The sequence below is a fragment of the Pseudophryne corroboree genome, chromosome 9 (genome assembly GCF_028390025.1).
Source record: "Pseudophryne corroboree isolate aPseCor3 chromosome 9, aPseCor3.hap2, whole genome shotgun sequence".
Lineage (NCBI taxonomy): Eukaryota > Metazoa > Chordata > Amphibia > Anura > Myobatrachidae > Pseudophryne > Pseudophryne corroboree.
This window is the reverse complement of record NC_086452.1, coordinates 292190573-292216990: the sequence shown is the minus strand read 5'-3', so window position 1 is coordinate 292216990 and position 26418 is coordinate 292190573. Positions and strand designations below refer to the sequence as shown.

Below are 26418 nucleotides of genomic sequence, written 5' to 3'. Positions count from 1 at the left end.
CAGGGACTCCGCTTGACGTAGGGCGTTGTATATGGCCCTTAGTTCCAGGATGTTGATGTGAAGGCAAGTCTCCTGACTTGACCACAGCCCTTGGAAATTTCTTCTCTGTGTGACTGCCCCCCACCCTCGGAGGCTTGCATCCGTGGTCACCAGGACCCAGTCCTGAATGCCGAATCTGCGACCTTCGAGAAGGTGAGCACTCTGCAGCCACCACAGGAGAGACACCCTGGCCCTGGGGGATAGGGTGATTAACCGATGCATCTGAAGATGTGATCCTGACCACTTGTTCAGTAAGTCCCATTGGAAGGTCCTCGCATGGAACCTGCCGAAGGGAATGGCCTCGTATGATGCCACCATCCTTCCCAGGACTCGAGTGCAGTGATGCACTGACACCTGTTTTGGTTTTAATAGATTCCTGACCAGTGTCACGAGCTCCTGAGCTCTCTCTATCGGGAGATAAACCCTTTTCTGGTCTGTGTCTAGGATCATGCCTAGGAGAGGCAGATGAGCTGTAGGAACCAACTGCGACTTTGGAATATATAGAAACCAGCCGTGTTGCCGTTACACTTCCAGAGAAAGTGATACGCTGTTCAGCAACTGCTCTCTTGATCTCGCTTTTATGAGGAGATCGTCCAAGTACGTGATAATAGTGACCCCTTGTTTCCGCAGGAGCACCATCATTTCCGCCATTACCTTGGTGAATATTCTCGGGGCTGTGGAGAGACCAAACGGCAACGTCTGAAATTGGTAATGACAATCCCGTACCGCAATTCTGAGGTACGTCTGATGAGGTGGATAAATGGGGACATGAAGGTATGCATCCTTTATGTCCCGAGTAACCATAAGATCTCCCCCTTTCAGGCTTGCAATGACCGCTCTTAGCGATTCCATCTTGAACTTGAACCTTTTCAGGTATATGTTCAGGGATTTTAAATTCAATATGGGTCTGACCGAACCGTCTGGTTTCGGGACTACAACATGGTCGAATAATAACCCCCTCCTTGTTGAAGGAGGGGAACCTTGACCACCACCTGTTGAAGATACAATTTGTGAATTGCAGTTAACACTGTTTCCCTCTCGTGGGGGGAAGCCGGCAGGGCCGTCGGTGAGGAGGCATCTTCTCAAAGTCCAGCTTGTATCCCTGAGACACAATATCTATTGCTCAGAAATCTAACAGGGAGTGAACCCACTTGTGGCTGAACTTACGAAGGCGTGCCCCCACCGGGCCTAGCTCCGCCTGTGGAGCCCCAGCGACATGCGGTGGATTTTTGTAGAGGCCGGGGAGGACTTCTGTTCCAGGGAACTAGCTGTGTTGTGCAGCTTCTTTCCTCTGCCCCCGCCTCTGGCAAGAAAGGACGCACCTCGGACTTTCTTGTTTCTTTGTTCGAAAGGCTGCATTTGATAATGACGTGCTTTCCTAGGCTGTGCAGGAATATAAGGCAAAATATCAGAATTACCAGGTATAGCTGTGGAGACCAGGTCCGAGAACCCTTCTCCACACAATCCTCAGCCTTCCATATGCCTCTTAAGTCGGATTCATCTGTCCATTGCATATTCTACAGGACACGTCAAGCAGAAATCGACATAGCTTTGACTCTAGGACCCAGTATACTCATGTCTCTTTGGGCATGTTTTATTATATATATCTCTTAAGACAGCATCTTTAATATATATATATATATATATATATATATATACATACTAGGGTCTCAATCTCTGCTGATAAGGTACCTGTCCACGCTGCCACAGCGTTATAAACCCATGCCGACACAATCGCCGGTCTGAGTAGTGTACCAGAATGTGCACGCTATCTGCAGGATCCCTGAGAATAGCTGTTACGTCAGGGCTACCTTTTGGGCAAACGTGACACCCTAGGCGAAGATTCCCATCATATCCTGGCCCTAGTGGGGAAAGGATACTGCCTGAGAATTCTTTGTGGGAAACTGCAGTCTCTTGTCTGGAGATTCCCGCTCTTTTTCATCATGAGAGGAGGGAAATCTACCTCAGCTTTCTTCCCCTTAAACATGTGTACCCTTGTGTCAGGGACAGATGAGTCATCAGTGATATGCAAATCATCTTTTATTACAATAATCATATATTGAATACTTTTCTGCCATTTTGGCTGTAACTTTGCATTATCGTAGTCAACACTGGAGTCAAACTCCGTGTCGATATCAGTGTCTATTATTTTGGATAGTGAGCATTGAGAGACTCTGAAGGTCTCTGCGACATAGAGACAGACATGGGTAGATTTCCTGTCTGTTCTCTAATCTTTTGTGCAATAAATTCACCTTAGCACTTAATACACATATTCAAACAGGTGTCGGCGTTGTCGACGGAGACACCCTCGCACACACATATTTGCTCCATCTCCTCCTTAGGGGAGCCTTTTACCTCAGACATGTCGACACACACGTACCGACACACCACACACTCAGGGAATGCTCATCTGAAGACAATTCCCCCATAAGGCCCTTTGGAGAGACAGAGAGAGAGTATGCCAGCACACACCCCAGCGCTATTAACCCAGGAATAACACAGTAACTTAATGTTAACCCAGTAGCTGCTGTTTATATTGATTTTTGCACCTAATTATGTGCCCCCCCTCTCTTTTTTACCCTCTTCTACCGTGTAACTGCAGGGGAGAGACTGGGGAGCTTCCTCTCAGCGGTGCTGTGGATAAAAAACATGGCGCTGGTGAGTGCTGAGGAAGAAGCCCCGCCCCCTCAGCGGCGGGCTTCTGTCCCGCGTTTCTGTGTAAAAATATGGCGGGGGCCCATGCATATATACAGTGCCCAACTGTATATATGCCCACTTTTGCCAAGAGGTCTCTAATTGCTGCCCAGGGCGCCCCCCCCTGCGCCCTACAGTGACCGGAGTATGTGGGTTTAGTGTGGGAGCAATGGCGCACAGCTGCACTGCTGTGCGCTACCTCATATGAAGACTGGAGTCTTCTGCCGCCGATTTCGAAGTCTTCTTGCTTCTGTCACCGGCTTCTGTCTTCCGGCTCTGCGAGGGGGACGGCGGCGCGGCTCCGGGATCGGACGACCAAGGGTGCGATCCTGTGTACGATCCCTCTGGAGCTAATGGTGTCCAGTAGCCTAAGAAGCAGGACCTATCTTCAGTGAGTAGGGCTGCTTCTCTCCCCTCAATCCCACGTAGCAGAGAGTCTGTTGCCAGCAGAGCTCCCTGAAAATGAAAAACCTAACAAATATGCTTTCTTATAGCAAGATCAGGAGAGCTCACTAAGTAGCACCCAGCTCGTCCGGGCACAGATTCAAACTGAGGTCTGGAGGAGGGGCATAGAGGGAGGAGCCAGAGCACACCAGAATCCAAATTCTTTCTTAAAGTGCCCGGTCTCCTGCGGAGCCCGTCTATTCCCCATGGTCCTTACGGAGTCCCCAGCATCCACTAGGACGTTAGAGAAAGGAGAGAAGAAAGATGTTAGGCACATAGGAACACATTATAACGACAGAAGAAGGGAACCAGAGGTCAACGTCGTACAAAACCAGAGAGTCCAGGTCCATCAGGGTGGGCGCCCTGTGGACCCTATGTACTTCACAGAAAGAGAGTTATCAAAGGAAAGTCTACCATGCTGCAAGGTTTTCACAGGGAAACATTGGGGATGTCCTAAAGCAATACTTCAAGGGTGGGGACATGCCTGAGCGAATACAAGAATCCGGGGTCCAAAGGAAGCATCCTGGGAAGCGAATGTATCAAAGGCATAAAACCTAAGAAACGTGTGTACTAAAGCCCATGTAGCCGCCTTGCACAATTGTTCGGCGGACGCCCCACGGCGTACCGCCCAAGCAGGTCCAACAGACCAAGTAGAAAGGGCAGAAATCGAAGCTGGCATAGGAAGGTCAGCTCGAGTGTAAGCATGTGCAATGACCATTCTAATCTATATGGCCAGCGTCTGCTTATTAGCAGGCCAGCCACGCTTGTGAAATAAAAAAACAACAAAGGGCATCAGAGCGTCTAACAGAGGCAGTACAGTCCACATAGATACGTAGAGCCCTAACTACATCCGAAGAAAGGTCCTTTACCGACAAACCCGAAGAGAACCGGAACCACAATCTCTTGGGTAAGACTAAAAAAAGGAAACCACCTTAGTAACCATGTCTAGTTCTAAGAACCGCTCTGTCACGGTGGAAAATCAAAAAGGGGGGATGACAGGAAAAGGCCAATAGATAGAGTATTCCTCCTTCCTGTTTGAACTTCCGAAGCACTTGAGGTAGAAGGGATACCGGAGGGAAGATGTAGGGCAGGCGAAAGGTCCACGGAAGCGCTAATGCGTATATGAACACTGCTTGAAGACTCGAACCTTGTGATTGTGTCAAGTGGCCATAAGATCCACGTCTGGGAGACCCCATCTGTCTACCAAGAGTTTAAACACATCAGGATAAAGAGCCCACTCTCTGTTGTGAACATATTGATGACTGAGGAAGTCTACTCACCACCCGGAATGAATACCGCCGATATGGCCAGTAGAAAGCTTTCTAGTCAATGCAGAATCTTGGACACTTCCATCATTGCCATGCGGCTGCGAGTGCTACCCTGATAGTTTAAAAAAGCCACTTTGGTGGCATTGTACGACTGGACTTGGACTGGTCTATTCTGTAAAAGAGGCCGGGCCTGGGTCAGTGCATTGAACACTGCTCTCAACTCCAGTACATTGATTGAAAGATAAGTTTCTTCCCTAGTCCAACGTCCTTGAAATGAGTGCTGCTCTGTCACCGCTCCTCAGCCACGAAGACTGGCGTCCGTTGCTAGAAGGACCCATTTGGGGATCCAGAAGGGACATTCCATGCTCAATCGCTGGTCCTGGAGCCACCAGGTCAGTGACAGGCGAACCTCCGGAGTCAAGGAGATAATTTGAGATCTGATCCGATGAGGCAGGCTGTTGCACTTGGAGAGAATCAAACGTTGCAGAGGGCGGAAAATAAAATGAGCGTACTCAACCATGTCAACACCATCAGAACGAGAATTTGCTTAGCCGAGTGTACCGACACCAGAGGACGGTGAAGTAAGTGATGTATCTTTTTCCATATTTTCAGAACCTTTGTATTGGCGTGATATAGAGGCCACCAGGTAAGGAAGAGGAACTGGACAAGAACCTATTGCAAGACATAACTAAAATGGCATTAAAAGGAGAGATAATAAACATGAAAGACTTTAATCTTCCTGATGTAAACTGGGAGGTGTCTGTTGCTATTTCCACTAGAAGTTAGGGACATTTTGAATTCCTTGCAGGGAGCAACCCTCCACCAATTAGTGGTGGAGCCCACTCGGATAGACGCAATATTAGACTTAATACTTACAAACGGAGACAGAAAATCTGACGTAAAAGTCATCAAGCAGTATGGTTCAGCATGAAGACAGAGACTGACTGATCCATATAAAAACAAAGGTGTTTGATTTTAGGAAGGTTGATTTTGTAGGGATGGGAAAATAAGTGATTCTTTGTCAGAGTGGAGGAACTTCGAAGCAGTGCAGGAGAGGTGGGAAATATTAAAGGCAAAAGACCTTTGTATCAAAAGTGTTAGGAAAAACACAAGGAAAAGGAAGTCAGTGTGGTTTGCGAAAGTAGTAAGTATTGTGAAAGCAAAAAATATGGCTTTTAGGAAATATAAGCAGACACAACCTAATGAAAACAAAGATATATCTTGTTAAACAAAAGGAGACTAAGAAGGTAATCAGATGTACAAAGGCACAAGCCGATGACAAAATGGCCAGGCAGTGGGTAAAGCAGGCAAAACTTTTGTTAGGTATATAAGCAAAAGGAGAAAAACAAAAGGCGGAATAATAAATCTAAAGACAGAGACTGGGATTCTTGTTGAGGGAGACAATGCAATAGCAGATCATCTTAATAATTATTTTTGCTCAGTATTTACTACTGAAAGAGAGAGGAGGAGGAGGCCACAGTTAGGTTGCAGGGATATTCAAGAAAATTAAACAAGTACATTTACAGGGGAGAAGGTCCTAACAGAACTCACAAAGCTGAAAGTGGACAAATCTATGGGGCCAGATGGCATACATCCAAGGATACTAAAAGAGCTTAAAGAGGTGCTGGTAGCACCAGTAACAGAATTATTCAACCAGGCATTAGCTACAGGTGTAATTCCAGAGGACTGGAAAAGAGCGAACGTAGTCGCACTTCACAAAAGTGGAAGCAAGGAAGAGGCAAACAACTACAGACCAGTGAGTATTACATCAGTAGTAGGGAAACTGATGGAAACACTTAAAAGAAAGAGTTGTAGATTATCTCAAATCCAGCAATTTACAGGATCCCAAACAGCAGCAGAGATCATGTCGAACAAACCTTATTGACTTTTTTGACTGTGTGACTAAAGTGATGGATAAAGGTGGAGCTGTGGATGTGGCTTAGTTAGACTTTAGTAAGGCTTTTGACACTGTTCCACATCACAGACTGCTAAATAAACTCGAAAGTTTGGGATTGGATACTAAGATGGTTGAATGGATAAGATCTGGTTGCAGGATAGAAAACAGAGAGTTGTAGCAAATGGAGTGCATTCACAGGAGGGAAATGTTACTAGTGGAGTACCCCAGGGATCTGTACTTGGACCAGTGCATTTTAATATCTTTATTGGTGACATTGCAAATGGCATTAAAGGGAAAGTATGCCTTTTTGCAGATGACACAAAGGTATGCAACAGGGGTAGACACACCAGGAGGGGTAAAACAAACAATTGAGGATTTAGGTAGACCAGAGGAATGGTCAAGTGTGGCAATTACAGGTTACTGCCAAAAAAATTAAAAATCATGCACTTGGGTCTCAAAAATCCAATAGCTAAATAAAGTATTAATGGCACTATACTGGAAACTACTGAGGAAGAAAGGCAGGTAAGCAATGTAACAAATATATCAAGGGTTTTAACAAAGTCCAGGAGGGAAACATTCTTCAAATGAAGAGAAGCAATAGGACACGAGGACATGCACTGAGACTGGAAGGAGGTAGGTTCAGGAGATTTTTGAGAAAAAATTACCTCACAGAAAATAAGAATTTACTCACCGGTAATTCTATTTCTCGTAGTCCGTAGTGGATGCTGGGTACTCTGTAAGGACCATGGGGAATAGACGGGCTCCGCAGGAGACTGGGCACTCTAAAAGAAAGATTAGGTACTATCTGGTGTGCACTGGCTCCTCCCTCTATGCCCCTCCTCCAGACCTCAGTTAGGGAAACTGTGCCCGGAAGAGCTGACACTACAAGGAAAGGATTTGGAATCCCGGGTAAGACTCATACCAGCCACACCAATCACACCGTACAACTTGTGATAACTATACCCAGTTAACAGTATGAACAACAAATGAGCCTCATTAACAGATGGCTCATAACAAAACCCTTTAGTTAAGCAATAACTATATACACGTATTGCAGAGAGTCCGCACTTGGGACGGGCTCCCAGCATCCACTACGGACTACGAGAAATAGAATTACCGGTGAGTAAATTCTTATTTTCTCTGACGTCCTAGTGGATGCTGGGTACTCCGTAAGGACCATGGGGATTATACCAAAGCTCCCAAACGGGCGGGAGAGTGCGGATGACTCAAGGTCCTCCTCAGCCAGGGTATCAAACTTGTAGAATTTTGCAAACGTGTTTGACCCCGACCAGGTAGCTGCTCGGCAACGTTGTAATGCCGAGACCCCTTGGGCAGGCGCCCAAGAAGAGCCCCCTTCCTCGTGGAATGGGCTTTTACTGATTTAGGATGCGGCAGTCCAGCCGCAGAATTTGCAAGTTGAATCACTCCACAGATCCAGCGAGCAATAGTCTGCTTAGAAGCAGGAGCACCCAGCTTGTTGGGTGCATGCAGGATAACAGCGAGTCAGTATTTTTGACTCTAGCCGTCTTGGAAACAAAAAATTTCAGGGCCCGGACTACATCCAGCAACTTGGAGGCCTCCAAGTCCAGAGTAGCCGCAGGCAGCACAATAGGTTGGTTCAAATGAAACGCTGATACCACCTTAGGGAGAAATTGGGGACGAATCCTCAATTCTGCCCTGTCCCTATGGAAGATCAGATAAGGGCTTTCACATGACAAAGCCGCCAATTCTGACACACGCCTAGCCGAAGCGAAGGCCAAATATATATATGACCACTTTCCACGTGAGATACTTCAACTCCACGTTCTGAAGTGGCTCAAAACAATGTGATTTTAGGAAAACCAACACTACGTTGAGATCCCAAGGTGCCACTGGAGGCACAAAAGGGGGCTGAATTCTTCTGGATGAAGTCTCCACTCTCCCGGGTGGAGGTCGTGCCTGCTGAGGAAGTCTGCTTCCTAGTTTTCCACACCCGGAATGAACACTGCTGACAGTGTTAGCACGTGATACTCCGCCCATCGGAGAATCCTTGTGGCTTCTGCCAACGCCATCCTGCTTCTTGTGCCGCCTTGTCGGTTTACATGGGCGACAGCCGTGGTGTTGTCTGACTGAATCAGCACCGGCTGGTTTTGAAGCAGGGGTTCTGCTTGCCTTAGGGCATTGTAAATGGCCCTTAGGTCCAGAATATTTATGTGCAGGGAAGTCTCCTGACCCGACCATTGTCCTTGGAAATTTCTTCCCTGAGTGACTGCTCCCCAACCTCGGAGGCTTGCATCCGCGGTCAGCAGGACCCAGTCCTGAATGCCGAATCTGCGGCCCTCGAGAAGATGAGCACTCTGCAGTCACCACAGCAAAGACACCCTGGCCCCGGGGACAGGGTGATCAGCTGATGCATCTGAAGATGCGATCCTCACTTGTCTAACAGGTCCCACTGAAAGTTCCTTGCATGGAACCTGCCGAAGGGAATTGCTTCGTAAGAAGCTACCACCTTTTCCAGGGCTCGCGTGCAATGATGCACCGACACCTGTTTTGGTTTTAGGAGGTCTCTGACCCGAGATGACAACTCCTTGGCCTTCTCCTCCAGGAGAAACACCTTCTTCTGTTCTGTGTCCAGAAACATGCCCAATATCAGCAGATGCGTCGTAGGCACCAGCTGCTACTTTGGGATATTCAGAATCCAGCCGTGCTGTTGTAGCACTTCCTGAGATAGTGCTACTTCGATCAACGACTGCTCCTTGGACCTCGCCTTTATAAGGAGATCGTCCAAGTACGGTTAATTATAACTCCCTTCTTTCGAAGGAATATCATCATTTTGGCCATTACCTTGGAACACACCCTCGGTGCCGTGGACAGACCAAACGGCAACGTCTGGAATTGGTAATGGCAGTTCTGTACCACAACCTTGAGGTACTCCTGGTGAGGTGGGTAAATGGGGACATGTAGGAAAGCATCCATGATGTCCAGTGATACCATGTAATCCCCCTCTTCCAGGCTTGCAATAACCGCCCTGAGCGATTCCATTTTGAACTCGAACCTCCTTATATAAGTGTTCAAGGATTTCAAATTTAGAATGGGTCTCACCGAACCGTCTGGTTTCGGTACCACAACATTGTGGAATAGTAACCCCGTCCCTGTTGAAGGAGGGGAACTTTTATTATCACCTGCTGGAGGTACAGCTTGTGAATTGCCGCCAGCACTACCTCCCTGTCCTGGGGAGTAGTTGGCAAGGCTGATTTGAGGTAACGGCGAGGGGGAGACGCCTCGAATTCCAGCATGTATCCCTGCGATACCACTTGTAGAACCCAGAGATCCACCTGTGAGCGAACCCACTGGTCACTGAAGTTCCGGAGACGCGCCCCCACCGCACCTGTCTGTGGAGCCCCAGCGTCATGCGGTGGACTCAGTAGAAGCTGGGGAGGATTTTTGTTCCTGGGAACTGGCTGTCTGGTGCAGCTTTTCCCTCTACCCCTGCCTCTGGGCAGAAAGGAAGCACCTTTGATCCGCTTGCCTTTCTGAGGCCGAAAGGACTGTACCTGATAGTACAGTGCTTTCTTAGGTTGTGAGGGAGCCTGAGGTAAAAATATCGATTTCCTAGCTGTTGCTGTGGATACGAGGTCCGAGAGACCATCCCCAAACAATTCCTCACCCTTATAAGGCAAAACCTCCATGTGCCTTTTAGAATCAGCATCACCTGTCCACTGCCGGGTCCATAATACCCTCCTGGCAGAAATGGACATTGCATTAATTCTAGATGCCAGCCGGCAAATATCCCTCTGTGCATCCCTCATATATAAGACTACGTCTTTAATATGCTCTATGGTTAGCAAAATAGTATCCCTGTCGAGGGTATCAATATTATCTGACAGGGTATCAGAGCACGCTGCAGCAGCACTACACATCCATGCTGAAGCAATTGCAGGTCTTAGTATAGTACCTGAGTGTGTATATACAGACTTCAGGATAGCCTCCTGCTTTCTATCAGCAGGCTCCTTCAAGGCGGCCGTATCCTGAGACGGCAGTGCCACCTTTTTTGATAAGCGTGTGAGCGCCTTATCCACCCTAGGAGATATCTCCCAACGTGACCTATCCTCTGGCGGGAAAGGGTACGCCATCAGTAATTTTTTTAGAAATTACCAGTTTCTTATCACACACTTCATTCAACTCATCTGATGGGGGAAAAAACACTGGCTGCTTTTTCTCCCCAAACATAATACCCTTTTTAGTGGTACCTGTGTTAATGTCAGAAATGTGTAACACATTTTTCATTGCCGTAATCATGCAACGGATGCCACTTGTGGATTGTGTATATGTCTCATCCTCGTCGACACTGGAGTCAGACTCCGTGTCGACATCTGTATCTGCCATCTGAGATAGCGGGCGTTTGTGAGCCCCTGATGGTCTTTGAGACGCCTGGGCAGGCACGGGCTGAGAAGCCGGCTGTCCCACGGCTGTTACGTCATCCAGCCTTTTATGTAAGGAGTTGACACTGTCGGTTAATACCTTCCACATATCCATCCACTCTGGTGTCGACCCCGCAGGGGGTGACATCACATTTATCGGCACCTGCTCCGCCTCCACATAAGCCTCCTCATCAAACATGTCGACACAGCCGTACCGACACACCGCACACACACAGGGAATGCTCTGACTGAGGACAGGACCCCACAAAGTCCTTTGGGGAGACAGAAAGAGAGTATGCCAGCACACACCACAGCGCTATATAATTAGGGATTTACACTATTACAGAAAGTGATTTTTCCCTATAGCTGCTTTACATGTATAGTTTGCGCCTAAATTTAGTGCCCCCCCTCTCTTTTTAACCCTTTGAGCCTGGAAACTGCAGGGGAGAGCCTGGGGAGCTGTCTTCCAGCGGAACTGTGAAGAGAAAATGGCGCCAGTGTGCTGAGGGAGATAGCCCGCCCCTTTCACGGCGGACTTCTTCCGCTCTTTTATTAATATTATGGCAGGGGATTTTTACACATATATAGTTTATTAGACTATATTATGTGTTTTTTTGCCATTTTAAGGTACTCTAATTGCAGCCCAGGGCGCCCCCCCCCCAGCGCCCTGCACCCATCAGTGACCGGAGTATGTGGTGTGCATAGGGAGCAATAGCGCACAGCTGCAGTGCTGTGCGCTACCTTAATGAAGACCGGAGTCTTCAGCCGCCGATTTCCAGGACGTTCTTCTTGCTTCTGGCTCTGCAAGGGGGACGGCGGCGCGGCTCCGGGACCGGACGACCGAGGCTGGGCCTGTGTTCGATCCCTCTGGAGCTAATGGTGTCCAGTAGCCTAGAAGCCCAAGCTAGCTGCAAGCAGGTAGGTTCGCTTCTCTCCCCTAAGTCCCTCGTAGCAGTGAGTCTGTTGCCAGCAGATCTCACTGAAAATAAAAAACCTAACAAATACTTTCTTTACTAGAAGCTCAGGAGAGCCCCTAGTGTGCAACCAGCTCGAGCCAGGCACAGATTCTAACTGAGGTCTGGAGGAGGGGCATAGAGGGAGGAGCCAGTGCACACCAGATAGTACCTAATCTTTCTTTTAGAGTGCCCAGTCTCCTGCAGAGCCCGTCTATTCCCCATGGTCCTTACGGAGTACCCAGCATCCACTAGGACGTCAGAGAAAGGGTAGTGGACAAGTGGAATAGCCAAGAACAAAGAAGTTTGCTACTTTGATATACTGTAGAGCAACAACCATAGAGTGCTGATAAATTTAAAATAGGTATAATTTAATCACATTAGAATACAATGTAAATATAAATAAAAACAATATCATAAATGGGCAGATGCATTAATTAAACCAATGCAGTAGTTGTTCAAAGACTCAGGTAGCCGTACTGATTAGTAGCTGTTTTGTATGTCCATTAACTATTTTGTTGCAAAATAACTTATGCAGTCTCGGACTGTAGTTTAGTGTCCAGTCACATACGCTATGCTTCTACCTGCTTAGTCAGAAATGGTTCTCACCCACAATAACATGGAGTGGAGTCCGTCTATCAGATCTGTCACTGGCGATGAGGGAGCTCGATATGATGCAGCATTTACAAGCTGTCGAGAGTTGCTGTTAAGTGTTCCAGCGGTGATTTACCGCCTAGCAAGCAGCGGCTTTGATAGAGATGGTGGAGGTCTAGTCTTTTCCCGGAATGGTCTACCAAAGGGGGAGGGCGTACTTGAAGTTAATCAAAACTTTTGGTCAGTTGGTAATGATGGACTTGAACTGCTCAGTCTCAATGCGTTTCTCCACTAATATAGAGCCAGCGGTTTCCTCAGGAGATAATTTATCACAGCGGGAGCATTTAACAGCAACTCCCGACAGCTTGTAAATGCTGCAGCAGATCGTGTTCCATCATCGCCAGTGACAGATCTGATATACGGACTCAACTCTATGCTATTGTGGGTGAGAACCATTTCTAACTAAACAGGGGTAGAAGCATAGCATACCTGACCTGACCTGACGCTAAACAACAGTGTGGGATTCTGCATAAGTTATTTTGCAACAAAGTAATGGACATACAAAACAGCTAATAATCGGTATGGCTACCTGAGTCTTTGAACAACTACTGCATGGGTTTTAATTAATGCAACTGCCTATTTATGAGATTGTTTTTATATATATATATATTTACATTGTATTCTAATATGATTAAATTATACCTATCTATTTTAAATGTATCAGCACTCCTTGGTTGTTAATCTACATCAAAGTGCAAACTGCTTCTTTCTCATCTATATTTGACATCCAGATGTTCATCTAGGAGCTGCTTTATATATATTATTTATCTTATATTAACACTAATTGAGGTGAATATATTTTTTGGAAATCTGAAAAAAAGTGCGCCCGAATTTTCTATCTCCTTAAGAAGGGACAGGTAGATTGAATTTTTCGTAATTGTTTATTAAGTGGAATAGCTTCCCATCAGCAGTGGTAGAGGCTAAGACAGTACAGCAAATTAAACATCCATGGGATAGACATAAAGATATCCTTACAAAGAAATAAGGATCAAATAAAGTTTGAGATAAAAATATGGTAAACAAAGGGGCAGACTAGATGGGCCAAGTGGTTCTTAGTCTTTGACTGCGAGTGTCTAGGAATGCTCCCAGGTGTACCATGCTTTGGGATGGAACCATGAAGAATTTTTTCCAATTTATCAGCCAACTGTGAGAAGGTCACCTTCAGTTAGAGATGACTTAGGAGAATGTCCTGCAAGTTCACCAGAATCAGCAAGTCATCTAGGTATTGAAACAATCTGTACACCCTGGCAATGGAGAGAATCTGTACACCCTGGCAACGGAGATGATCCGTCATAACGGCAAGACCTTGGTAAAGATGAGAGGAGCCGTAGCCAGTCCAAATGACAGAGTCTGGAAATGGTAATATAGGTTGCCAATAGCAAACCGCAGGAACTGCTGATGCAAAGCGGCAATAGGAATATGCAGATACGCATCATGTGCTGTATATCCAGGGAAACCATGAAGTCCCCAGGTTCTAAGGGCAGAACTATTGAACGCAAGGTTTCCATGAGAAATTTGGAGACTCTCACAAACTTGTTCAATGATTTGAGGTCGAGAACAGGCCTGTGTGACCCGTTGGGTTTTGGAACCAGAAACAGGGTCGGGTAGTAACCTCTGCGCCTTTGGGATGGAAGAACCGGTATAATCACTCCCGAGTGAAGGAGAGAACTGACCACAGTTTGTAAGACTTGCGCCTTTGTCGGGTCCGATGGTGTGGGAGAAGTCCCTTGAATGAGACGGGGTACCCGTGAGACATCTTCTAGCACCCAGGCGACCAAAGTAGTTGTGTGAGAAACCGGAGTGAAGTGCAGAAGTCGGCCTCCCACCTTGGGGTCCCCCAGGTGGAGGCCCGTCCCGTCAGGCCGCAGGTTTGTCTGATTTTGCAGCAGGCTGATGTGCAATCCAGGGCTTTTTGGTCTTGGAAGATTTGGAAGGGCGAGATTGTCTAGGGAATGACTGTCCCTTGGCCTTTCCTTGACGGAGAAAGGAGCAAAAAGTATTGCTTTTAGCCTTCTGAGCAGGGTTAGTTGGAGGTAGAAAGGCTATCTTGGCTGCCGCCAATGAAGTCACAATTTTATTCAGTTATTCCCCAAAAAGAAAATCCCATGTGAAGGAAAGAACTTCCAAGGTTTTGTTGTAATCTAGGTCCAGCTTCCAAGGCTGAAACCACAACATACGGTGTGCCAGAATGGACGTAGCAGACGCCTTGGTGGCCAACAATCCAGCCTCAGATGATGCTTCCTGAATTTGATAAGAAATAGTTTTAATATGAGTCAGATACAGTCTGCCTTCATCAGAAATATCCATAGTCCGCTCTTCCTCAAGTGTCTGTACCCAAGCTTCTATAGCCTTTGCGGCCCAGGAAGCAGCCATAGTGGGTCTATGTATAGCCCCTGTGAGGGAATAATAGGATAAATCTTTTTCTCATAGTCCATAGAGGATACTAGGGTCCACATTAGTACCATGGGGTATAGACGGGTGCACTAAGAGCCTTGGGCACTTTAATAAATTAATAGTGTGCACTGGCTCCTCCCTCTATGCCCCTCCTACCAGACACAGTCTAGAAACTGTGCCGAGGAGACGGACATATCCTGAGGAAGAATGTAACAGAACCGTGGTGAGATTCGAACCAGCACACACAAACAAGAGGAAAGCCATACTAACCAATTTGGAACAGGAACAGCAACAACTGAACAAACAACATTACTTAAAGTAACAGTGCAGGAAAAACGAAGCAATGGGCGGGCGCTCAGTATCCTTCACGGATTACGAGAAAAGGATTTACCGGTAGGTAATTAAAATCCTATTCTCTTACGTCCTAGAGGATACTGGGGTCCACATTAGCACCATGGGGATGTACCAAAGCTCCCAAACCGGGTGGGAAAGTGCGGAGGTTCCTGCAGAACTGATTGACCAAACTGAAGGTCCTCAGAGTCCAAAGTATCGAACTTGTAGAACTTAGCAAAAGTGTTCGAACCCGACCAAGTAGCTGCTCGGCAGAATTGTAGAGCAAAGACCCCCCCCGGGCAGCCACTCAGGAAGAACCCAACGACCTAGTAGAGTGGGCATGAACTGATTTAGGAACCAGCAATCCTGTCGAAGAATAAGCATGCTGGATAGTAAGCCTAATCCAGCGAGCAATAGACCGCTTTGAAGCAGGACACCCAATTTTCTTGGGATCATAGAGAACAAACAGCGAGTCAGATTTCCTGTGACGAGATGTCCGCTTCACGTAGATCTTCAGAGCCCTCACAACATCCAAGGACTTTGAGGCAGCAGAGGTGTCAGTAACCACTGGAACCACAATAGGTTGGTTGATATGAAACGCAGATACCACCTTAGGAAGAAATTGCTGACGAGTTCTGAGTTCAGCTCTATCTCCATGAAAAATCAAATAGGGGCTATTGTGAGACAACGCCCCAAGCTACGACACACACCTTGCAAAAGCCAAGGCCAACACTGTGACGACCTTCCACGTAAGAAACTTTATGTCAACGTCCTGTAACCATTCTGATTTTAGGAACTGCAACACCACGTTAAGATCCCAAAATGCCGTAGGAGGCACAAAGGGCGGATTGAAGTGCAGAACTCCCTTCAAAAATGTCCGAACCTCAGGGAGAGAAGCCAATTGCTTCTGGAAGAAAATGGATAAGGCCGAAATCTGGACCTTCAAGGAGCCCAAACGTAGGCCCACATACACACCCGATTGCAGAAAAAGGAGAAAACATTCCAGTTGAAATTCCACTGCAGGAAATTTCCTGTATTCACACCACGAGACATATTTTTTTCAAATACGGTGGTAATGTCTAGACGTTACACCTTTTCTGGCTTGGATCAGGGTTGGAATAACGTTGTTTGGAATGCCCTTCCGGGCTAACATTTGACGCTCAACTTCAATGCCGTCAAACGTAGCCGTGGTAAGTCTTGATAAACGAACGACCCTGTTGTAGGAGATCCTCTCGAAGAGGTAGAGGCCACGGGTCCTCTAGGAGCATCTCCAGTAGATCCGCGTACCAGGCCCTTCTTGGCCAACCCGGAGCAATGAGAATTGCTTGAACATTTTCCCTTTTTATTCTTTTGAGAATTCTTGGGATCAGTGAAAGAGGTGGAAACACGTAAACCATTTGGTAGACCCATGGAGTTACCAGAGCGTCCACCGCCGCTGCATGCAGGTCCCTCGACCTGGAACAATACCGCTTTAGCTTCTTATTGAGACAAGAGGCCATCATGTTTATCTGTGGAATTCCCCACAAACGTGTTAAGGACTCGAACACCTGCGGGTGAAGGCCCCACTCTCCCGGGTGGAGGTCGTGTCTGCTGAGGAAGTCTGCTTCCCAGTTGTCTACTCTCGGAATGAAGATTGCCGACAGCGCCACCGTGTGTCTTTCTGACCAGAGGGGAATTCTTGTTACCTCTGACATTGATGCTTTGCTCTTCGTTCCACCTTGTCGGTTTATGTAGGCCACCGTCGTTACATTGTCCGACTGAAACTGAACGGCCTTATCTTTCCGAAGATGTGCCGCTTGTAGAAGACCGTTGTACACGGCTCTTAGTTACAGAATGTTTATAGGAAGGATGCATTCCAGACTTGACCACCTTCCCTGGAAGTTTTGTCCCTGAGTGACTGCTCCCCAATCTCTGAGACTTGCATCCGTGGTTAGGAGGATCCAATTCTGAATCCAGAACCTGCAGCCCTCTAGTAGGTCCGAGGTTTGCAGCCACCAGAGGAGCAAGATTCTGGCCTTCAGAGACAGACATATCCTCTGGTGCATGTGAAGATGTGATCCCGACCATTTGTCAAGGAGATCCAGTTGGAAGGACCGCTCATGAAATCTTCCGTACTCTAGAGCCTTGTAGGAGGCAACCATCTATCCCCAGTAGGCGAATGCACTGATGAATCGATACCCGGATAGGCTTCAAGACCTCCCGAACCATTGCTTGTATCACCAACGCTTTCTCTTCCGGTAGAAACACCCTCTGTACTTCCGTGTCGAGGATCATACCCAGGTAGGACAGTCTCCGTATCGGCTCCAAATGCGACTTTGGAAGGTTCAGGATCCATCCATGATCCTGGAGTAGTTGAGTTGTGAGAGCAATGTTCTGTAACAGCTTCTCCCTGGAAGACGCTTTTATCAGCAGGTCGTCCAGATAAGGAACTATGTTCACACCCTGCTTGCAGAGGAGTAGCATCATCTCTGTCATCACCTTGGTGAACACTCTTAGTGCCGTGGAGAGGCCAAACTCCAGCGCCTGGAACTGATAGTGACAGTCCAGCAGCGCAAATCTGAGATAATCCTGGTGAGGTGGCCAGATCGGGATGTGAAGGTACGCATCCTTGATATCCAGGGATACCAGAAAATCCCCCTCCTCCAGACCTGAGATCACCGCTCTCAGAGACTCCATCTTGAATTTGAATTCCCTCAAGTAGGGATTCAATGACTTTAAGTTTAATATCGGTCTTAACGAACCATCCGGTTTCGGTACCACAAACAGGCTTAAGTAAATAAGAATTTACTTACCGATAATTCTATTTCTCGGAGTCCGTAGTGGATGCTGGGGTTCCTGAAAGGACCATGGGGAATAGCGGCTCCGCAGGAGACAGGGCACAAAAAAGTAAAGCTTTTACCAGATCAGGTGGTGTGCACTGGCTCCTCCCCCTATGACCCTCCTCCAGACTCCAGTTAGGTACTGTGCCCGGACGAGCGTACACAATAAGGGAGGCAATTTGAATCCCGGGTAAGACTCATACCAGCCACACCAATCACACCGTACAACTTGTGATCTAAACCCAGTTAACAGTATGATAACAGAAAGAGCCTCTTAAAGATGGCTCCTTAACAATATAACCCGAATTTGTTAACAATAACTATGTACAGTATTGCAGATAATCCGCACTTGGGATGGGCGCCCAGCATCCACTACGGACTCCGAGAAATAGAATTATCGGTAAGTAAATTCTTATTTTCTCTATCGTCCTAAGTGGATGCTGGGGTTCCTGAAAGGACCATGGGGATTATACCAAAGCTCCCAAACGGGCGGGAGAGTGCGGATGACTCTGCAGCACCGAATGAGAGAATTCCAAGTCCTCTTTTGCCAGGGTATCAAATTTGTAGAATTTTACAAACGTGTTTTCCCCCGACCACGTAGCTGCTCGACAGAATTGTAATGCCGAGACCCCTCGGGCAGCCGCCCAAGATGAGCCCACCTTCCTTGTGGAATGGGCCTTAACAGATTTAGGCTGTGGCAAGCCTGCCACAGAATGAGCAAGTTGAATTGTGTTACAAATCCAACGAGCAATCGTCTGCTTAGAAGCAGGGGCACCCAACTTGTTGGGTGCATATAGTATCAACAGCGAGTCAGATTTTCTGACTTCAGCCGTCCTTGAAATGTATATTTTTAAGGCTCTGACAACGTCCAACAACTTGGAGTCCTCCAAGTCGCCAGTGGCCGCAGGCACCACAATAGGTTGGTTCAGGTGAAACGCTGATACCACCTTAGGGAGAAAATGCGGACGAGTCCTCAGTTCTGCCCTATCCGAATGGAAGATTAGATAAGGGCTTTTATAAGATAAAGCCGCCAATTCAGATACTCTCCTGGCGGAAGCCAGGGCCAGTAACATAGTCACTTTCCATGTGAGATATTTAAAATCCACCTTTTTCAATGGTTCAAACCAATGGGATTTGAGGAAATCTAAAACTACATTTAGATCCCACGGTGCCACCGGAGGCACCACAGGAGGCTGTATATGCAGTACTCCTTTAACAAAAGTCTGTACCTCAGGAACTGAGGCCAATTCTTTTTGGAAGAATATTGACAGGGCCGAAATTTGAACCTTAATAGATCTCAATTTGAGACCCATAGACAATCCTGATTGTAGGAAATGTAGGAAACGACCCAGTTGAAATTCCTCCGTCGGAACACTCCGATCCTCGCACCACGCGACATATTTTCGCCAAATGCGGTGATAATGTTTCGCGGTGACTTCCTTCCTTGCCTTAATCAAGGTAGGAATGACTTCTTCTGGAATGCCTTTCCCTTTTAGGATCTGGCGTTCAACCGCCATGCCGTCAAACGCAGCCGCGGTAAGTCTTGAAAGAGACAGGGACCCTGTTGTAGCAGGTCCCTTCTCAGAAGTAGAGGGCACGGGTCGTCCGTGACCAACTCTTGAAGTTCCGGGTACCAAGTCCTTCTTGGCCAATCCGGAGCCACTAGTATTGTTCTTACTCCTCCTCACCGTATAATCTTCAATACCTTTGGTATGAGAGGCAGAGGAGGAAACACATATACTGATTTGTACACCCAAGGTGTTACCAGTGCGTCCACAGCTATTGCCTGTGGATCTCTTGACCTGGCGCAATACTTGTCCAGTTTCTTGTTGAGGCGAGACGCCATCATGTCTACCATTGGTCTTTCCCAACAGTTTATTAGCATGTGGAAGACTTCTGGATGAAGACCCCCCTCTCCCGGGTGAATATCGTGTCTGCTGAGGAAGTCTGCTTCCCAGTTGTCCACGCCCGGGAAGAACACTGCTGACAGTGCTATTACGTGATTCTCCGCCCAGCGAAGAATCTTGGCAGCTTCTGCCATTGCACTCCTGCTTCTTGTGCCGCCCTGTCTGTTTACATGGGCGACCGCCGTGATGTTGTCCGACTGAATCAACACCGGTTTTCCTTGCAGGAGTGGTTCCGCCTGGCTTAGAGCATTTTAGATTGCTCTTAGTACCAGAATGTTTATGTGAAGAGACTTTTCCAGGTTCGTCCATACCCCCTGGAAGTTTCTTCCTTGTGTGACTGCTCCCCAACCTCTCAGGCTGGCGTCCGTGGTCACCAGGATCAAATCCTGTATGCCGAATCTGCGGCCCTCCAATAGATGAGCCTTTTGCAACCACCACAGAAGATATACCCTTGTCCTTGGCGACAGGGTTATTCGCAGGTGCATCTGAGGATGCGACCCTGACCATTTGTCCAACAGATCCCTTTGGAAAATTCTTGCATGGAATCTGCCGAATGGAATTGCTTCGTAAAAAGCCACCATTTTTCCCAGGACTCTTGTGCATTGATGTACAGACACCTTTCCTGGTTTTAGGAGGTTCCTGACAGGTCGGATAACTCCTTGGCTTTTTCCTCGGGAAGAAAAACCTTTTTCTGAACCGTGTCCAGAATCATCCCTAGGAACAGCAGACGTATCGTCGGAAAACAGCTGCGATTCTTGGAATATTTAAAATCCAGTCGTGCCGTCGAAGAACTACTTTAGATAGTGCTCTTCCGACCTCCAACTGTTCTCTGGAACTTGCCCTTTTTAGGTCGTGCAAGTAAGGGATAATTTAGATGCCTTTTTTCTTTGAAGAAACATCTTTTCGGCCATTACCTTGGTAAAAAGGCCCGGGGTGCCGTGGATAATTCAAACGGCATCGTCTGAAACTGATATTGACAGTTCTGTACCACGAACCAGAGGTACCCTTGATGAGAAGGACAAAATTTGGACATGGAGGTAATCCTTGATGTCCAGGGACACCATATAGTCCCCTTTTTTCCGGTTCGCTATCACTGCTCTGAGTGACTTTATCTCGATTTGAACCTTTTATGTAAGTGTTCAAAACATTTTAGATTTAGACTATGTGTCACCAAGCCGTCTGGCTTCAGTACCACAATATAGTGTGGAAAAATAATACCCTTTTCCTTGTCGTAGGAGGGGTACTTTGATTATCACCTGCTGGATATACAGCTTGTGAATTGTTTCCAATGCTGCCTCCCTGTCGGAGGGAGCCGTTGGTAAAGCAGACTTCAGGAACCTGCGAGGAGAAGATGTCTCGACTCTCCAATCTTTACCCCTGGGATAATACTCGTACGATCTAGGGGTCAACTTGCGAGTGATCCCACTGCGCCCTGAGACTCTTGAGACTACCCCCCCCACCTTGAGTCCGCTTGCACGGCCCCAGCGTCATGCTGAGGACTTGGCAGACGCGGTGGAGGGCTTCTTTTCCTGGGAAAGGGCTGCCTGCTGCAGTCTACTTCCCTTACCTCTATGTCTGGGCAGATATGACTGGCCTTTTGCCTGCATGCCCTCATGGGAAAGGAAAGATTGAGGCTGAAAAGACGGTGTCTTTTTTAGCTGAGATGTAACTTGGGGTAAAAAAGGTTGGATTTCCCAGCTGTTGCTGTGGTCCCCAGGTCCGATGGACCGACCCCCAAATAACTCCTTCCCTTTATACAGCAATACTTCCATCTGCCGTATGGGATCTGTATCACCTGACCACTGTCGTGTCCCTGACATCTTCTGGGAGATATGGACAACGCACTTATCTTGATGCCAGAGAGCAAATATCCCTCTGTGCATCTCACATACATATATATAGAATGCATCCTATTAAATGCTCTACATGAATAAAATATTTTCAGTCAGGGAATCCGACCAAGCCAACCCAGCACTGCATCTCCAGGCTGATGGCGATCGCTGGTCGCAGTATAACCACCGTATGTGTGTATATACTTTTTAGGATATTTTTCCAGCTTCCTATCAGCTGGCTCCTTGAGGGCGGCCGTATCTGGAGACGGTAACGCCACTTGATAAGCGTGTGAGCGCCTTATCACCCTAAGGGGTGTTTCCCAACGTACCCTAATTTCTGGCGGGAAAGGGTATAACGCCAATATTTGCTATCGGGGTAACCCTACGCATCATCACACACTTCATTTTATTTTATCTGATTCAGGAAAAACTACAGGTAGTTTTTTCCACTCCCACATAATACCCTTTCTTGTGGTACTTGTAGTATCAGAAACACGTAACACCTCCTTCATTGCCCTTAACGTGTGGCCCTAATGAGAAATACGTTTGTTTATTCACCGTCGACACTGTATTCAGTGTCCGTGTCTGTGTCTGTGTCGACCGACTGAGGTAAATGGGCGTTTTTAAAACCCCTGACGGTGTTTCTGAGACGCCTGGACCGGTCCTAATAGATTGTCGGCCGTCTCATGTCGTCAACCGACCTTGCAGCGTGTTGACATTCTCACGTAATTCTCTAAATAAGCCATCCATTCCGGTGTCGACTCCCTAGAGAGTGACATCACCATTACAGGCAATTTCTCCGCCTCCTCACCAACATCGTCCTCATACATGTCGACACACACGTACCGACACACAGCACACACACCGGGAATGCTCTGACAGAGGACAGGACCCACTAGCCCTTTGGGGAGACAGAGGGAGAGTCTGCCAGCACACACCAAAAACGCTATAATTATATAGGGACAACCTTATATAAGTGTTTCTCCCTTATAGCATCTTTTATATATATACAATATCGCCAAAATCAGTGCCCCCCCTCTCTGTTTTAACCCTGTTTCTGTAGTGCAGTGCAGGGGAGAGCCTGGGAGCCTTCTCTCCAGCTTTTCTGTGAGAGAAAATGGCGCTGTGTGCTGAGGAGATAGGCCCCGCCCCTTTTACGGCGGGCTCGTCTCCCGCTATTTTTGAAGTTAGGCAGGGGTTAAATATCTCCATATAGCCTCTGTGGGCTATATGTGAGGTATTTTTTGCCTCTAATAAGGTTTTTATTTGCCTCTCAGAGCGCCCCCCCCAGCGCTCTGCACCCTCAGTGACTGTTGTGTGAAGTGTGCTGAGAGGAAAATGGCGCACAGCTGCAGTGCTGTGCGCTACCTTTATGAAGACTCAGGAGTCTTCAGCCGCCGATTTTGGACCTCTTCTCTCTTCAGCGTCTGCAAGGGGGCCGGCGGCGCGGCTCCGGTGACCATCCAGGCTGTACCTGTGATCGTCCCTCTGGAGCTAGTGTCCAGTAGCCAAGCAGCAAATCCACTCTGCACGCAGGTGAGTTCACTACTTCTCCCCTAAGTCCCTCGTTGCAGTGATCCTGTTGCCAGCAGGACTCACTGTAAAGTAAAAAACCTAAGCTAAACTTTCTCTAAGCAGCTCTTTAGGAGAGCCACCTAGATTGCACCCTTCTCGTTCGGGCACAAAATCTAACTGGAGTCTGGAGGAGGGTCATAGGGGGAGGAGCCAGTGCACACCACCTGATCTGGTAAAAGCTTTACTTTTTTGTGCCCTGTCTCCTGCGGAGCCGCTATTCCCCATGGTCCTTTCAGGAACCCCAGCATCCACTTAGGACGATAGAGAAATAACTCTTGTGTTGTAGGTGAGGTGGAACTGGAACAATGATATTTGACCTTAGCAATTTTTGAATGGCTTCCTGTAGGATAGCACTTTCTGTCAGCGTAGCTGGCAAGCCTGATTTGAAGAATCTGTGAGGTGGGAGTTCATGAAACTCCAGTCTGTTCCCCTGGGTAACAATATCTTGAACCCAGGGATCCAGGCATGAGGACGCCCAGACATGACTGAAATTTCTTAGTCTTGCTCCTACCTGCCCAATCTCCAGGCTGGGAGGTCCACCGTCATGCCGAGGATTTTGAGGAAGCAGAACCAGGTTTCTGTTCCTGGGACTGCATCGCAGACGTAGGATATGATTTCTTAGTCGGTGGTGTAGCAGAGGGAAGAAAAGTTGACTTACCCGCAGTTGCCGTGGAGATCTACGCATCTAACGCTTCCCCAAACAGAGCCTGAACTGTGAAGGGTAGGTTCTCCACACTCTTCTTGGATTCCGCGTCCGCAGACCACTGGCGCAGCCAGAGTACCCTGCGTGCCGAGACAGCCATGGAAGAAGCCCTCACGTTCAGATGTCCAAGGTCTTTCATGGCTTTAGTCCTCTAGTAAAGTGCCTGACCACTTTACAATGTCTTTAGAAATCCATGCACAAGCAATAGTGGGTCTTAAAGCTACGCTATTTGCTGTGTATAAAGATTTGAGTGTAGTCTCAATCTTGCGGTCGGCCGGCTCTTTTAAAGCGGAGGATCCAGGTACAGAAAAAAAAACACTTTTTTAGACAACCTAGAAACAGAAGCGTCTACCACCGGCGGGTTTACCCACTTTTTCCTATCTTCCTCCAGGAAAGGAAAAGCAATGAGAATCATTTTAGGGATCTGAAACTTTTTCTCCGGGGTTTCCCCAGGATTTTTCAAACAATGCGTTCAATTCTTTAGATGCAGGGAAGGTAAGGGAGGCTTTCTTTTTGTCAGTAAAGTAAGCCTCCTCCACCTGCTCAGCAATCTTATCAGTAATGTGTAAAACATCCCTAACAGCCTCAATCATGAGTTGCACCCCCTTAGCAAGCGATGCCTCCCCCTCCCATATATCACCATCACCGTCCCCTAAATCAGAGTCGGTATCCGTGTCGACATGCATTATTTGTGCAAGAGCACATTTTTTAAGATATACATCAGGGGTCTTGGGTGAGGTAGCGGGAGCTGAATACGACAAAACCTCTACAAATCTTTTCAAAACCTGTGTTTCAGTCTCATTATGAGCTATCCTAGATGAAATCTGGGTTATCATTCCCTTAATAGAAGCCACCCATTGGGGTTCGGATACAGAAGGCTGAGAAAGTATATTGCATTACTGAGTACATGGAATAGACTCCTCTGGAGAAGATACACACTCTGCAGCACAAGATACAGAGTCCCTAGACATGGTAATGCGAGATATATAAACATACATACATACACACACAAGAAAATTTCAGACACAATTTCCCCCAGAGTACCTTCAGAGAGACACAGTATAAGGAGCCAGCACACACAGCACCCCAAGTAGGCAGTTATATGATAAATGCCTGGCGCTAACTGAGTAACCTTAATAGATTAAACAGTAAATAACACTCTTCCCCCTCCCCCTTCTATAACCCCCTGGTACCGCACGGGATAGCTGGAGTTATGTGGAGGGTCAGCGCTCCCTGTCAGCGTCTCTGTATGTGATCTGCAGGGAGAAAATGGCGCTGGTTAGTGCTGGATCAGCTCTGAGAAGCCCCGCTCCCTGTAATGGCGTGTCTTCCCACACTTATTAGTTTATACTGGCCTGAGGTTTGCTGCAGCTGACAGTGGGATTAGCCCCTGTTAGCCTAGTTTGACCAGTGTTATGGTATTGCGCTGGCCCAGGGTGCCCCTCACAGCGCCGCAAACTATGGTACCGCTAAGCCCTCCGGAGTGCAGCCTGTCAGTGCTGCGCTCTGACCCTTATGACGCCATTCCCGCCGGTGACCCGCTTATCAGGGCACCAGTGTCATACTCACCACTCCATCTTCTGGCTCTGTTAGGGGGTAGCGGCAGTGCTGCTGGAGTGAGTGGTCGCCCCGGGAGCTTATGATCATCACCCTCAGGAGCTCAGTGTCCTGTCAGCGGAGATAGGGGCCATTAACCTCAAGGGTTGGATCACACACCCTTCCCTAAGTCCCACGAAGCAGGGAGGCTGTTGCCTGCAGCCTCACTGTACCTAACTCTTTAAAAAAAAAAAAAAAAAAACTACAAGAACTCCTAGGAGCTCCCCTAGCTGTGACCGACTCCACCGGGCAAATTTTCTAAACTGAGTCTGGTAGGAGGGGCATAGAGGGAGGAGCCATCCCACACTATTAAACTCTTAAAGTGCCCATGGCACCCATCTATATCCCATGGTACTAATGTGGACCCCCGCATACTCTAGGACGTAAGAGAAACCATGTTGTTGCACTGCAGGTTGGGCAGATGTAACGTGCAGAGAGAGTTAGATTTGGGAGGGTTGGATTGTTTCTGTGCATGGTAAATACTGGTCACCCAAATTTAACTCTCTCTGCACATGTTCCATCTGCCCCCCCTGCAGTGCCACATGGTTTTGCCCAATTGCTACCTTTTTTTGTTTGCTAACAACTCTGAATAACCCCCTATGTCATTTAATATTACTCAGCAACAATTATTTTTTACTAATTTGCATACCTACTTATTGGCCTTATAGTTACATTTTAATAGTATCTTAAGCATTTTTACAATTTTGCGAACATATAAGAAAACTTGTGCAGAAAAACAATCAGATTCTAGGGGGTAAATTTACTAAAGCTTCTAAAAATGAAAAGTGGCGATATTGCCCACAGCAACCAATCAGATTATGTCTGTCATTTCTCTATTGCATCCTAGAAAATGACAGACAGGATCTGATTGGGCATAATCACCACTTTTCCTTTTTAGAAGATTTACTAA

At 47.4% G+C, this 26418-nt stretch overlaps 1 protein-coding gene across 5 annotated transcripts in view; it reads right to left on the bottom strand.

Moving 5' to 3' along the window:
- Positions 1–26418, bottom strand: part of XPNPEP3 (X-prolyl aminopeptidase 3) — a 415780-nt gene that overhangs the window by 224366 nt on the left and 164996 nt on the right. The gene's annotated exons all lie outside the window — the stretch shown is intronic.